We start from the raw sequence: 14,001 nt of genomic DNA, 5'->3' as shown, positions 1-14,001 counted from the left end.
CCAGCTAACCTTAGAAATGGATTCTCCAACTGATGCTTCACTGAGCAGTCCCCGTTGAGCCGTACCAAAATGGCAGACTTGTGAGCAAAATCAATGATTATTGTTGTTTTAGTCATTAGGCTTTGGGTGCTTTCTTATGCAGTGATAAGACACTGATAAAGAAGAGAAGATCAAGAGTTTAATTTTGGCCATTCTAAGTATGACATGACTATTAGTATCCAAATAAAGAGTTCAAATAGGCAACTGGTTCTATGAAGTCCCAGGAGCGCTCAGGGCTGGAATATTCATTTTAATGTCACAGAATAAAGAACGAGACGGGTTGAGGTCACCTGGGAAAAGTATGTAGATAAAAGAAGACCAGTCAACTCTGAATTCTGGGGGAGCTGTTGATGAAGTAAACAGGAAGAGGTCAGAGCTGAGCTTTGCCTTCCTTCCACGAGAACAAGTTTTGTGGTAGAACTCTGAGTGGGAGAGGAATCTGTACATGTCCTTCCCTCCAGCTGTGGATATTGTTCTTGAGCCATTTACTGAAGTGCTGCTTTTATGGCTTTAGCCACGTTTCCCTTGAGCTTCCAATGCTAATAAAAGAGTGCTTGCCTTTTCACACTAACGGATGATTATCTTCACTTTGGAAGATTGCTTCCTCTGAATCATTCTCTGAGCCGTTGAGTGTGTCATCTGTAGGCACTCACTGGATTTAGGTTTGCAGGTGATTTTATAATTGTCATGTGGAAACTTGGGAAAGGCAGCAGCTGCACCGCACAGAGCAAGGAATTGTGGATCTTTGCAGGAAGATGCACCAGGGCTGCTGCATGCTGCCCACCACTGCAGACCACTGCAGCCAGTGGGCCTGTGCACCGGGAAACCCTGGGCTCCCTCCTGCACACCTCGATCTCCTCCTTAACTCAGAAGACATGCCTCTTACCGGGGCTGTCAGTATCTCTGCTTCCTTTCACGCGCGAGGATGGATCCCAGGAGCCTTACCCAAGTCTACATTACTCTTAGTCAGTATTTGGGAGGCACGTGGATTAGGTGAGGCTGGAGTAAAGCAGTTCCTCACCAAGTCAAGGGAGCCTTGTTACCTGTGGCCTTCTTGCTAGGCAAGCCATCAGCTGCCTCCAAATCCAGGTCCTGGGTGTTGCCACTAGGAGCCCATCCACAGGAAATTAGAAGCCTTGGAGAGGCTTCCTCCCTGTGTCGTCTACTCCAGGGGCTTGTGAACCCAGCTCAGGGGTGTCCTGGATATTTGTGGTAACATGCTTCCTTCTCCGTTCAGGCAGTCCTGCTCCGCCTACAGGAGACCAACATCTGGGGCTTGATGGCCCAGCAAGGCTGCTCCTGTGACTGACAGCTATAAAGACATACCTACTCAGCAGGGGTCACTTTCCAGAGAACACAGGCTTGAAACAGATTCAGAAAGTGAAACCACTCATTCACAGGCAGGTTGCTCTAGCTGAATAAAAGGGACACAAATTAAACCCACCTACTATAAACAATGATCATAACTCAGCATTGCTTGGTTTTCAGAGTATCTTATTAGGGGAATGGACTACAGACCTTAGTTACTAATAATTCTTTGTTAACGTGTTTGTTCATTCATTCATTTATACAACGTTTACTGAGGGCTTACAAAGTGCTAGGTATTGAGGAACTGGTGATCCTGTAATGAGCAAAATGCTCTTGTGGAGTTTAGATTCTAGTGGAGGGAGACAGAAAATAAACGAACATAGAGTAAAGTCAAGTGTGATAACTGCTATAAAGAAAGTTAAAAAGGGTGAAAAGATAAAGAGTATGAGGAGGTGGTGGGAGGGAGCGGCTACTCTAGATAGGGTGAGCTCATCACTGGAATCATGAATCCAGCCCCCTCCCAGGGCACTGGCTCCTTAAACCAAGCCTGGCAGCACTGGCCCTGGCAAGTTCCTCTGCCCATCCAGCAGGAACTTGACAGTTTGGCTCAGGCCAGGCTGACGAAAGCTCCAGCTTGTGAACAAGCCATTTTGCAATTCCTAGAACAGATGCCACCTAGTGGTTGTAAATGGAATCCACCTGTGTTTCAGTCATACCACTGTCTTGGAGCTTAAGTAACCTTGGAGCTTAAATGCTCATAATTCAAGACAAAATTTTACCAGTGGGATGTTGGGGACTAGGACTGTGGTTTGCATGTTGTTTCAAATAGCCCTCGGAATGTATCTGTTTAGGTCTTTTCCTTCCCTCTGCCTGGCCTAATGACTAATGACCAGGTGAGAAGTCATTGATCTTCAGGTCCTTTCAAACTATCAACAATTCTCTGAATCACATCCATGTCCAATGACACACACACACCCCACATTCATTTATTCATTGTTATGGTCTCGGCACCATGCTAGGCTGGATACATATTCCTGAGACAGGAGGAAAAAGGACTTGAAAGAATGAGGGGGGGCAGGGGGAGCTTCCCTGGTGGTGCAGTGGTTAAGAATCCGCCTGCCAATGCAGGGGACACAGGTTCGAGCCCTGGTCCAGGAAGATCCCACATGCCGCGGAGCAACTAAGCCTGTGCGCCACAACTACTGAGCCTGCGCTCTAGAGCCCGCGAGCCACAACTACTGAAGCCTAAGCACCTAGAGCCCGTGCTCCACAAGAGAAGCCACCGCAATGAGAAGCCTATTCACCACAACAAAAGAGTAGACCCCGCTCGCGGCAACTATAGAAAGCCCACACACAGCAACGAAGACCCAAGACAGCCAAAAATAAATTTAAAAAAAAAGAATGGGGGGGGGGAATCAGTCCCAAATTGTAATCTTGCAAAATCTTGTAATAAGCGCAAAAAGCAGAAATACAAACCTACCTCAAATCTGAGCTTTGGTGCTATCTTTGCCTTATTATACACACTTTGTGGTTGAAAAAAAATTAATAGTTTCTGAGCAGAAAATGGAACCAATGCCCCAGGGAGGATAGACCCAGCAATGTGTGACTGACACAGTCATGGCCAGCAGGAGAGTGTGGTGGTAAAGAGTGTGAGCTTGTGGTGAACCCTGGCCGGGCCTGCTGGGCTCAGCCCTCTGCAGCCTTGTGTGTAACTCACTGTGCATGACCACAGACTGGCCATCGTTACACAGTGCCAGTGCAGCTGCAGTAAATGATGCCTGTCCATTGCATAAAAGTGTGGACAATATAGCCAGATGGTAATGGTGGCAAAGGAAAAATATGTGCTCAGAATCTCGATGTTAGGTCCAGGTGACTTGGCTTGAGGAAGGCAGCTTTTAGCAGCCACATCAGGCACCAAAGCTGAAGTGGGTACAACTATAAGAGGCTTGGTAAACCCTCCCTCGGGGTTTTCAACGAGGAACTAAGGGGACTCAAGCAGCATGACTCACCCAATATTCCCCCTCTCAGTATTCCTAATGTACTTTTCTGAGAATGCATTCTTTCTGTTTATCTTAGTGAAAGATTTCTCAAAGATTTATGTTTCATAATGTTCATTTTCTCCAAGACTCCTATTATGTCCTCTGCAGTACCTGGATTTGTATCCCAGCTCTGCCACTTAATAGCTGTGCGACCTTGCACAAGTTACTTGACCTCTCTGTGCCTCAGCTTCCTCATATAGTAAATAAAGAAAAAGATAGTACTTACTGGATAGGGTTGTTGTGAGAATAAATGAGTTCACACATGGAAAACTCTTAGAAAACTACCTGGAATGTAGTATGGGCTCAATAAGTGTTAATTATCATCATCATTATCATCTTCCACCACTTAAGACTAGAGAAGTTAAATCCAAGATACGTTTAAAAAATGGGTTCGTACTCTGCTAGTTTCTCCCATTTCACTGAAATAGAGAATCCTTTAGTTTCAGGCTTTCTAGTAGGATGTGTTTGTTCTAGAACCAGAAGAATTGGAGCTTGAAGTAGGAATGAAAGGCCATAATGCCTGACTTGGGTTCTTCCACAGGACCTTCTGAAAACCCCTATTCTCCTGAGCTGGAAAGGAGAAATGTGTTCTTCCAATCTCCGAAGACTATCTCTCTCAGATCAGAAACAGCACCCATATACAGAGACGTGTCAATCCATCATCTTTCCTTATTTTCAGTCCTCAGCCTCTGATGTATGAAGATGGCAGTACATCTCCTTGCTGAGCTCAGAATCACACATTCTTCAGAGCTGCTCATCTCAGGTTTGATGTTTCCAGCATGACGAAGTCCAACCTTTGACCCCAGAGAAGCAGTGCCCAGGGCCGTAGGCAAGTAAGACCGATGAACACACTCACTTTGTCAGGGTGTGAATTCAGGTTCCAAAAATGAGTAATTTGCATGAGGCTTGTGGTCAGTGGGACAAAGTCCCTGATGAGACAGGAGGACATAGGCCTGGCCAAGGTGGGTCTGACCATCATGTGCCTCAGAGAGCACAGAACTCAAAGCAAAATGTGCTAGTGGAGTGTAGACAGTCTGAAAAGAGAGAATTTCATCCTTTTTTTTTAACTTAAGACAGAATTTTATTCTGTTATGGTTTTCCTTAGTTTGAAGCGATCTTTATGGTATGTGAAATACCTGCTTGAGAGTCTATCCTGTGTTTACTTTTTTTTTTTTTGACATTCCTCATGGATCGCTTATATCACTGACATTTATTTTTTCATATATTTCAACATTTTTATATTCAATAGAAGATGTACATTTTTTCACAAGTATTCCACATCGATCCTGCCATGCTATTGCACTTTCATGGAGTTTGAAACTGAATGCATTCAGGGACTTCCCTGGCGGTCCAGTGGTTAAGACTCCATGCTTCCACTGCAGGGGGCATGGGTTTGATCCCTGGTCAGGGAACTAAGATCCAGCATGCTGCACAACCAAAAAAAAAAAAAAAAAAAAAAAAATTGAATGTGTCCATGGGACTCATTTTGGGCAATGAAATGTGTGTCACTCTTGGTCACCCAGGTGAGACTTGGGTCCCTTCTAGATTGACATTTTGAGAAAACAGCATGTGCTTCACCACACTCTTTTCCATATTGAGGATGGAGTAGAGTGGTGCCTCCTGCCCACCTTCAAACAACATGTGGCAGAACCAAAAAGCAAGTCTTCATTGCGTCACTGCAACGTAACTGATAAACTTGAAAATTCTTTTCTTTTCTTCTTTTTTTTCAGTTATACATATACATGTATCTATTCTTTTCAGATTCTTTTCCCATTTAGGTTATTACAGAGTATTGAGCAGAGTTCCCTGTGCTATACTGTAGGTCCTTATTGGTTATCTATTTTAAATATAGTAATGTATACATGCCAATCCCAAACTTCCACTCCCAGTTATTTTTTTATTTCTCTAAAATTTATTCAGAGTTATTCACCTCACTGTTAATAAGATGTACAGTTAATGCTCTGTGCCAGTATTATTAGGCCTGCTCATTGCCGGCAATGGACTTTGACAAAACCCATTTCCTGACACCCCAAAATTAAATTACTCTTCAAAACATACCAAATTTGCAATACTTGCAAAAGTATTACATGCATTTAAACTCTAAAGTAGTTCTGTGTAGAGAATATCACTATAGTTTTGAGTGTATATGTGTGTGGGTGCTGGTAATTTTGTATTTTCTTTGGGAGTGGAAAAGGAAAACAATTCAAGCTGAAAAAACTATTCTTAAATATTCATTTTTATAAGTTTTATTAAAGAATTTTGTTACACCATTGGGAAAAGAACTCCCAGTGCTTTTTTAAAGAATATGAATGGGAGAGGAAAAAAAAAAGCCAGTAATTGTACAGTAAAGAAATCAAGCAATACCTTGATGAGATGATCAAAATTAGCATCTTCAATAAAAGACAGATGGACAACATGTGGCTCCAGATGTGATACCCTGAGAGGAACATAACATCACCTACACAGTACTCAGACCAAGAATGAATAACTTCAATCCCAATACAAGAAAACTGGATAAACACAAAATGAGAAATACTCCATTTTTTAAAAGGAAAGAGAAATAACTTTCACACCAACGAAATTAAAAACTTTTGTGTTTCAAAGGATACCATCAAGAAAGTGAAAAGGCAGCCCATAGAATGGGGAAAAAATTTGCAAATCATATATCTGATGAGAGACTTATAGCTAGAATATATTAAAACTCTTACAACCCAATAATAGATAACTCAGTTTAGAAGTGAGAAAATGATCTGAATAGATATTTTTCTAAAGAAGATAAACAAATGGCCAATAAGCACATGAAAAAGATGCTCAACATCTTTAGTCATCAGGGAAATGCAAATCAAAACCACAATGAGACATCATTTTACACCCACCCATTATAGGATGGCTATAATCAAAGAGACAAGTGTAGGTGACGATGTGGAGACGTTGGAAGCCTCATACATTGCTGGTAGGGATGTAAAATGGTGCAGCCACTCTGGAAAACACTTTGTTAGTTCTTCAACAGTTTAAACATAGAATTACCATGTAACCCAGCAATTCCACTCCAAGAGAAATGAAAATGTATGTCCATACAAAAACATGTACACAAAAGCGCACAGCAGCATTAGTCATGATAGCCAAAAGGTGGAAGCAACTTAAATGTCCATCCTTTGTTGAAGGGATAAACGAAATGTGAGAAATCCATAAAATGGAGTAATATTTGACATAAAAAACAATGAGGGCTTCCCTGGTGGCGCAGATGGTTGAGAGTCCGCCTGCCGATGCAGGGGACACGGGTTCATGCCCCGGTCCGGGAAGATCCCACATGCCACGGAGTGGCTGGGCCCGTGAGCCATGGCCGCTGAGCCTGCGCGTCCGGAGCCTGTGCTCCGCAGCGGGAGAGGCCACAACAGTGAGAGGCCCGCGTACCGCAAAAAAAAAACAAAAAAAAAACAAAAAAAAAAAACCAATGAAATACTGATGCATGCTATAACATAGATGAACCTTGAAAACATGCTAAGTGAAAGCAGCCAGTCACAAAAGAAAATATATTGTACAATTCTAGTTATATGAAATGTAACAAATCCATAGAGACAGAACCTGTAGATGACAGGTTGCCTAGGGCTGGAGAGTTTAGGAGGAAATGGGGAATGACTGCCCAAAAGAAATGGGTACATAGTTTCTTTTGGGATGATCAATATGTTCTAAAATTGATTGTAGTGATGGTTGCCCAGCTCTGTGAATATATTAAAAAACATTGAATTCTACACTTTAAGTGGTAAATTGTATGGTATATGAATTATGTCTCAGTGAAACAGTTATTTAAAAATTAGGAATGGAAAAGAAGAAGTTACAACAGACACCACAGAAATACAAAGCATCCTAAGAGACTACTGCAAGCAACTCTATGCCAATAAAATGGACAACCTGGAAGAAATGGACAAATTCTTAGAAAGTTAAAACCTTCCAAGACTGAACCAGGAAGAAATACAAAATATGAACAGACCAATCACAAGTAACGAAGTTGAAACTGTGATTAAAGATCTTCCAACAAACAAAAGCCCAGGACCAGATGGCTTCACAGGTGAATTCTATCAAACATTTAGAGAAGAGCTAAGACCCATTGTTCTCAAACTCTTCCAAAAAATTGCAGAGGAAGGAACACTCCCAAACTCATTCTATGAGGCCATGATCACCCTGATACCAAAACCAGACAAAGATACTACAAAAAAAGAAAATTACAGACCAATATCACTGATGAATATAGATGCAAAAATCCTCAACAGAATACTAGCAAACGGCATCCAGCAACACATTAAAAGGATCATACACCATGATCAAGTGGGATTTATCCCAGGGATGCAAAGATTCTTCAATATATGCCAATCAATCAATGTGATAAACCATATTAACAAATTGAAGAATAAAAACCATATGATCATCTCAATAGACGCAGAAAAATCTTTTGACAAAATTCAACACCCATTTATAATAAAAACTCTCCAGAAAGTAGGCATAGAGGGAACCTACCTCAACATAATAAAGGCCATATACGACAAACCCACAGCAAACATCATTCTCAGTGGTGAAAAACTGAAAGCGTTTCCTCTAAGATCAGGAGCAAGACAAGGATGTCCACTCTTGCCACTATTATTCGACATAGTTTTGGAAGTCCTAGCTACGGCAATCAGAGAAGAAAAAGAAATAAAAGGAATACAAATTGGAAAAGAAGTAAAACTGTCACTGTTTGCAGATGACATGATACTATACATAGAGAATCCTAAATGTGCCACCAGAAAACTACTAGAGCTAATCAATGAATTTGGTAAAGTTGCAGGATACAAAATTAATGCACAGAATTCTCTTGCATTCCTATACACTAATGATGAAAAATTTGAGAGAGAAATTAAGGAAACATGCCCATTTACCATTGCAACAAAGAGAATAAAATACCTAGGAATAAATCTACCTAGGGAGACAAAAGACCTGTATGTAGAAAACTATAAGACACTGATGAAAGAAATTAAAGATGATACAAACAGATGGAGAGACATACCATGTTCTTGGATTGGAAGAATCAATATTGTGAAAATGACTATACTACCAAAAGCAATCTACAGATTCAATGCAATCCCTATCAAATTACCAATGGCATTTTTTACAGAACTAGAACAAAAAATCTTAAAATTTGTATGGAGACACAAAAGACCCTGAATAGCCAAAGCAGTCTTGAGAAAGAAAAACGGAGCTGGAGGAATCAGACTCCCTGACTTCAGACTATACTACAAAGCTACAGTAATCAAGACAATATGGTACTGGCACAAAAACAGAAATAGAGATCAATGGAACAGGATAGAAAGCCCAGAGATAAACCCACGTACCTATGGTCAACTAATCTATGACAAAGGAGGCAAGGATATACAATGGAGAAAAGACAGCCTCTTCAATAAGTGGTGCTGGGAAAACTGGACAGCTGCATGTAAAAGAATGAAATTAGAACACTCCCTAACACCACACACAAAAATAAACTCAAAATGGATTAGAGACCTAAATGTAAGACTGGGCACTATAAAACTCCTAGAGGAAAACATAGGAAGAACATTCCTTGACATAAATCACAGCAAGATTTTTTTTTCTTAGTGTAGAACATTTATTTATTTATTCCATGGGATGCAACTAACAAATTGATAAATGACCAAAACACTTAAAGTTTTGGTCAGTGGGAAATAAAGCAAGATTTTTTTTTTTTTTTTTTTTTTTTTGTTGTACACGGGCCTCTCACTGTTGTGCCCTCTCCCGTTGCAGAGCACAGGCTCCGGACACGCAGGCCCAGCAGCCATGGCTCACAGGCCTAGCTGCTCCGCGGCATGTGGGATCTTCCCAGACTGGGGCACAAACCCGTGTCCCCTGCATTGGCAGGCAGACTCTCAACCACTGCACTACCAGGGAAGCCCACAAGATCTTTTTTGATCCACCTCCTAGAGTAATGGAAATAAAAGCAAAAATAAACAAATGGGACCTAATGAAACTTAAAAGCCTTTGCAAAGCAAAGGAAACTACAAACAAGATGAAAAGACAACCCTCAGAATGGGAGAAAATATTTGCAAATGAATCAACAGACAAAGGATTAATCTCCAAAATATATAAACAACTCATGCAGCGCAATATTAAAAAAACAAACAACCCAATCAAAAAATGGGCAGAAGACCTAAATAGATATTTCTCCAAAGAGGACATACAGATGGCCAAGAAGCACATGAAAAGCTGCTCAACATCACTAATTATTAGAGAAATGCAAATCAAAACTACAATGAGGTATCACCTCACACCAGTCAGAATGGGCATCATCAGAAAATCTACAAACAATAAATGCTGGAGAGAGTGTGGAGCAAAGGGAACCCTCTTGCACTGTTGGTGGGAATGTAAACTGATAAAGCCACTATGGAGAACAGTATGGAGCTTCCTTAAAAATCTAAAAATAGAATTACCATATGATCCAGCAATCCCACTACTGGGCGTATACCCAGAGAAAACCACAATTCAAAAAGACACATGCACCCCAGTGTTCATTGCAGCAGTATTTACAATAGCCAGGACATGGAGGCAACCTAAATGCCCATTGACAGGCGAATGGATAAAGAAGATGTGGTACATATATACAATGGAATATTACTCAGCCATAAAAAGGAATGAAATTGGGTAATTTGTAGAGATGTGGATGGATCTGGAGACTGTCATACAGTGTGAAGTAAGAGAAAAACAAATATTGTATATTAACACATATATGTGGAACCTAGAAAAATGGTACAGATGAACCAGTTTGCAGGGCAGAAATAGAGACACAGATGTAGAGAACAAACATATGGACACCTAGGGGGGAAAGTGGCGGGGTGAGGGTGTGTTTGTGATGAATTGGGTGATTGGGACTGACATATATACACTAATATGTATAAAATGGCTAACTAATAAGAACCTGCTGTATAAAAAAAAATAAAATAAAATTCAAAAAAAAAGATTCAAAAAAGATGGCTGACTATAAAAATAAAGAAAGAAAGAAAGAATAGCATCTCTTTTTTGAAGCGACCCTAAGTAATAGAATTATTGGTACCCAGAAAGTCATCCCCCCATATCCTAAAAGATGGAATTCTAGAATAAAATTGCTCATATTTATTTAAAAAAACAGTTATTTAATAAAAAGATGGAGTGCTGTATTCTTCAAAAATGTCAGTGTCATAAAAGACAAAGCAAACTGTGGACATGTTCCAGATTAAACGAGGCTAAAGAGACATGACAGGGGACTTCCCTGGTGGCACAGTGGTTAAGAATCCACCCGTCAATGCAGGGGACATGGGTTCGATCCCTGGTCCAGGAAGATCCCACATGCTGTGGAGCAACTAAGCCTGTGCACCACAGCTACTGAGCCTGCGCTCTAGAGCCTGCGAACCTCAGCTATTGAGCCCGCGCACACAACTACTGAAGCCCGAGCGCCTAGAGCCCGTGATCCACAACAAGAGAAGCCACTGCAATGAGAAGCCGACTCACGGCCATGAAGAGTAGCCCCCGCTCGCCGCAACTAGAGAAAGCCTGCGCGCAGCAACAAAGACCCAACACAGCCAAAAATAAATAATTAAAATAATCTATAAAGAAAAAGAAAAAGAAAGAGACATGACAAATACAACCCCTGACCCTAGCCTGGATCCTGTACTAGAGGAATATGTCATGAAGAACATTATTAGGTCAATTGACAAAACTGAAACACGAACAATAATAAATAAAAGTATTGTATCAATGAAAATTTATGAGGTTTATAGCTGCAGTGTTATATACGAGAAAAATTCCTATTCCCAGGAAATATATAATGAAATCTTAGTGGTAAAGGGTCATAATGTATGTAGCTTATCCTCAAATAGTTTAGAAAAAGTGTTTTGCTTGGGTGTGTTTGTTGTGTGTTTGTGTTGAAGGAAAGCAAATGATATAGCCAACGCAGTAAAATGTTAATGATCTGGTTAAAGGATATACAGGTGTTCTTTGTATTGCTTTTATTTTTGCAAACTTTGGTAAGTTTGAAATTTTTTCCAAATAAAACCTTTAAAAATAATCACAAGGACTTATCTCCCCAGGCAGTACAGAGCTGTGTGAAAATAGGTCAGTGAATGCTGTGTGAGTGTGTATGGTGTGTAGATGTCTGCACCCCCAAGCACAGAGCCCTTGGCCTCTCTGCTGCCATTGCCCACAAGCCGGAGCTTGCCCAGTGAGGGCCACTGACCTGTCACTGTCACACGCAAGCCACATGCTTAGTTCTTTTGGGGGAAGGCAGTGGAGGCCTCCGTGCTCCTGAGGTAGACAGAGGTAACCAGGTGCGCTGAGCTGCCCTGCAAGCCCTCTTACCTCTGGCTGGGTGTGACAGAAAGGGATTTGGAGCCTGCCTGTCAAGCCAAGGCTGTGCCGCATTCTCAGAAGCTTGCCATCTTCACAGGTCTGTTTCCAGACGGTAGAGCTCTCCCCTGGCCTCTGTTCTCGCCCTTTCTCCAGGTTCTCTACCTATGTTGGACAGAGGAAGGAAAGAGGAACAGGGCTCATATTTATCAAGGGCTCGCTTTGTGCCAGGCCCTTTGCTTTACATGTTATCCTATTTAAACCACACAGAGCCTGGCCAGATGCATAAACTGAGGCTCAGAGAGCTGCAGAAACTTGGCCATGGTCCCACAGCAAGCAAGGAGCAGAGCCGGGATTCAGTGCCAAGCCTCTTTCCACCAGACATTTTCGCTTGAGATACTGAGATTTCCACCCCCACCCCCACCCCCCACTTTTCTGTCCTCTTTTGCTATCTTATTTCAGATTACATCCTGTTCTCATGCCAGGAAATGAAACAAAATCACTGCTGACAGGAATGGATCCAAAAGACCCAGCCAACTTTGGAAAACACCAGCGGGGCTGCCATCAGTCTCGTTTTATGAGGCTATGGTGACACTGGCAAAGTGTCACTGAAGGAAGAAGACAGAAGTAACGCTTGTCTTTGCGTTAACCTGCCAAAGTCGACAGTCTTCAGGGCTGGGTGTCAACTTGGGGGCAACGTGTAGCCAGAGATCCTGGTAGACATACAACACCTGCAGGGGACAGCTGTTTGAAGAAGCTTCCTGCCAGAGGGATTTGGAGTGGTACTGAGGGCACCAGAGGAAGAAGGGGACTCTGCAACTACAAGGATGGAGATGGTGAGTGAAGGGTGAGCCGGGCAGTGGCCATTACTTCCAGGGTGTGCCCAAGGGCAAAGTCAGAGCAAAATATGCATGGGTAGGAAGGGAAGGGGGATGAAAGTTCCTTGACTATCTCCTCTTTCTGCTCGGATCTTCTCATCTACTTTTCTGGACTCTCACCCCCAGCACTCATCCTGTAGACCATTCTCAAAGGTCTCCCTGTTACCTGAAGACCCAAAAGAGAGTTTCTAGGTGAACAGATTATAAGCCTGGAGCTGCTGACAGCCATCACACTAGAAGAGCCGGCCTACAGTGGCATCAGCTCAGAGTTGAAACACAGTGTTAATGTTGTTTGAGCCCCTGGATTCAGCCATGCCTGAAACCCCTGCACTTTTAAATTAAGGGGACAGTTTTCCTTTTTTTAAAAAAAATTGAGGTATAGTTGATTTACAATATTGTGTTAGTTTCAGGAGGAAAAAGTTTTCATTTTTGCTTAGGAAATTTTCAACTGGGTTTCCTGTCACTTATAATAAGGACAACATGAATAAAATCCTAACTGAAGCAGCATCAGCTTATCTAGCATAATTTTCCAGGACATACCCTCTATAACAGCCAAGGCAGGATGTTGAGGATTTTAGAACAGAATTTAAAACAGAATTTAAAACAGAATTTACTTCACATGGTAAATTCAGAATCCAGAGACACCACAGAGGGGAAGAGAGGAGGCCAGCTGCTACCCCAGGAGGCCTTGGTTCCAAGGAGGGGGTGAGATGCTCAGGTCTGTAGGGAGGCTTGGAGGAAGCATAGGCCAGGGCCCATTCTGAGGCTCAGCAATCCTGAGACTGTCCCAGGTAATTACGGTAGCTACCTTCTGCCGAGCCCTTACTACATGCCACAATGTGCTATGTGTATTATTATTTCATTTAATCTTCACAGCAGCCCTGAGAGGTAGATACATTACTAGCATCATTTTCTAGATGAGGAGCTAAAACTCAGAGTGGCGAAGTAACTTAGTAACTTACTAGTTGCATAGCTAGTAAGTAGAAGAGCAGGGATTCAAACCTAGTGTATCAAACTCCAAAACCTGTGCTTTTAACAACTATATTATAGTTTTTTCTAGATGGGTTAGTGGGGCAGGGGAGGTTGGCTATAGGGAGAATTAATAATGACCTTTCCTTGGTACAGCCTTCCAGAGTTTACAAAGCCCAATTTTATAAGCAATCTTGCTGCATCCATTTTACAGATGTGGAAACTGAGGCTTAGAGGTAGGAAGTGACTTGCTCAAAGTCATTTGGTCAAACGGGATAAACTGCCCAGAGGTCTGCAGTCTGCAGAAACTCATAGGGTGTTTATAGGGAGTGGGGTTGGCCTCATACCTTGCCCCATGCTTAAGAGCAGTGATGGTATCAGTCTGGCTGAGGAAGATCTCTGAGAGA

The sequence above is a fragment of the Phocoena sinus genome, chromosome 8, assembly GCF_008692025.1.
Source record: "Phocoena sinus isolate mPhoSin1 chromosome 8, mPhoSin1.pri, whole genome shotgun sequence".
In the NCBI taxonomy this organism is placed as follows: domain Eukaryota; kingdom Metazoa; phylum Chordata; class Mammalia; order Artiodactyla; family Phocoenidae; genus Phocoena; species Phocoena sinus.
This window is presented reverse-complemented; position numbering follows the sequence as displayed.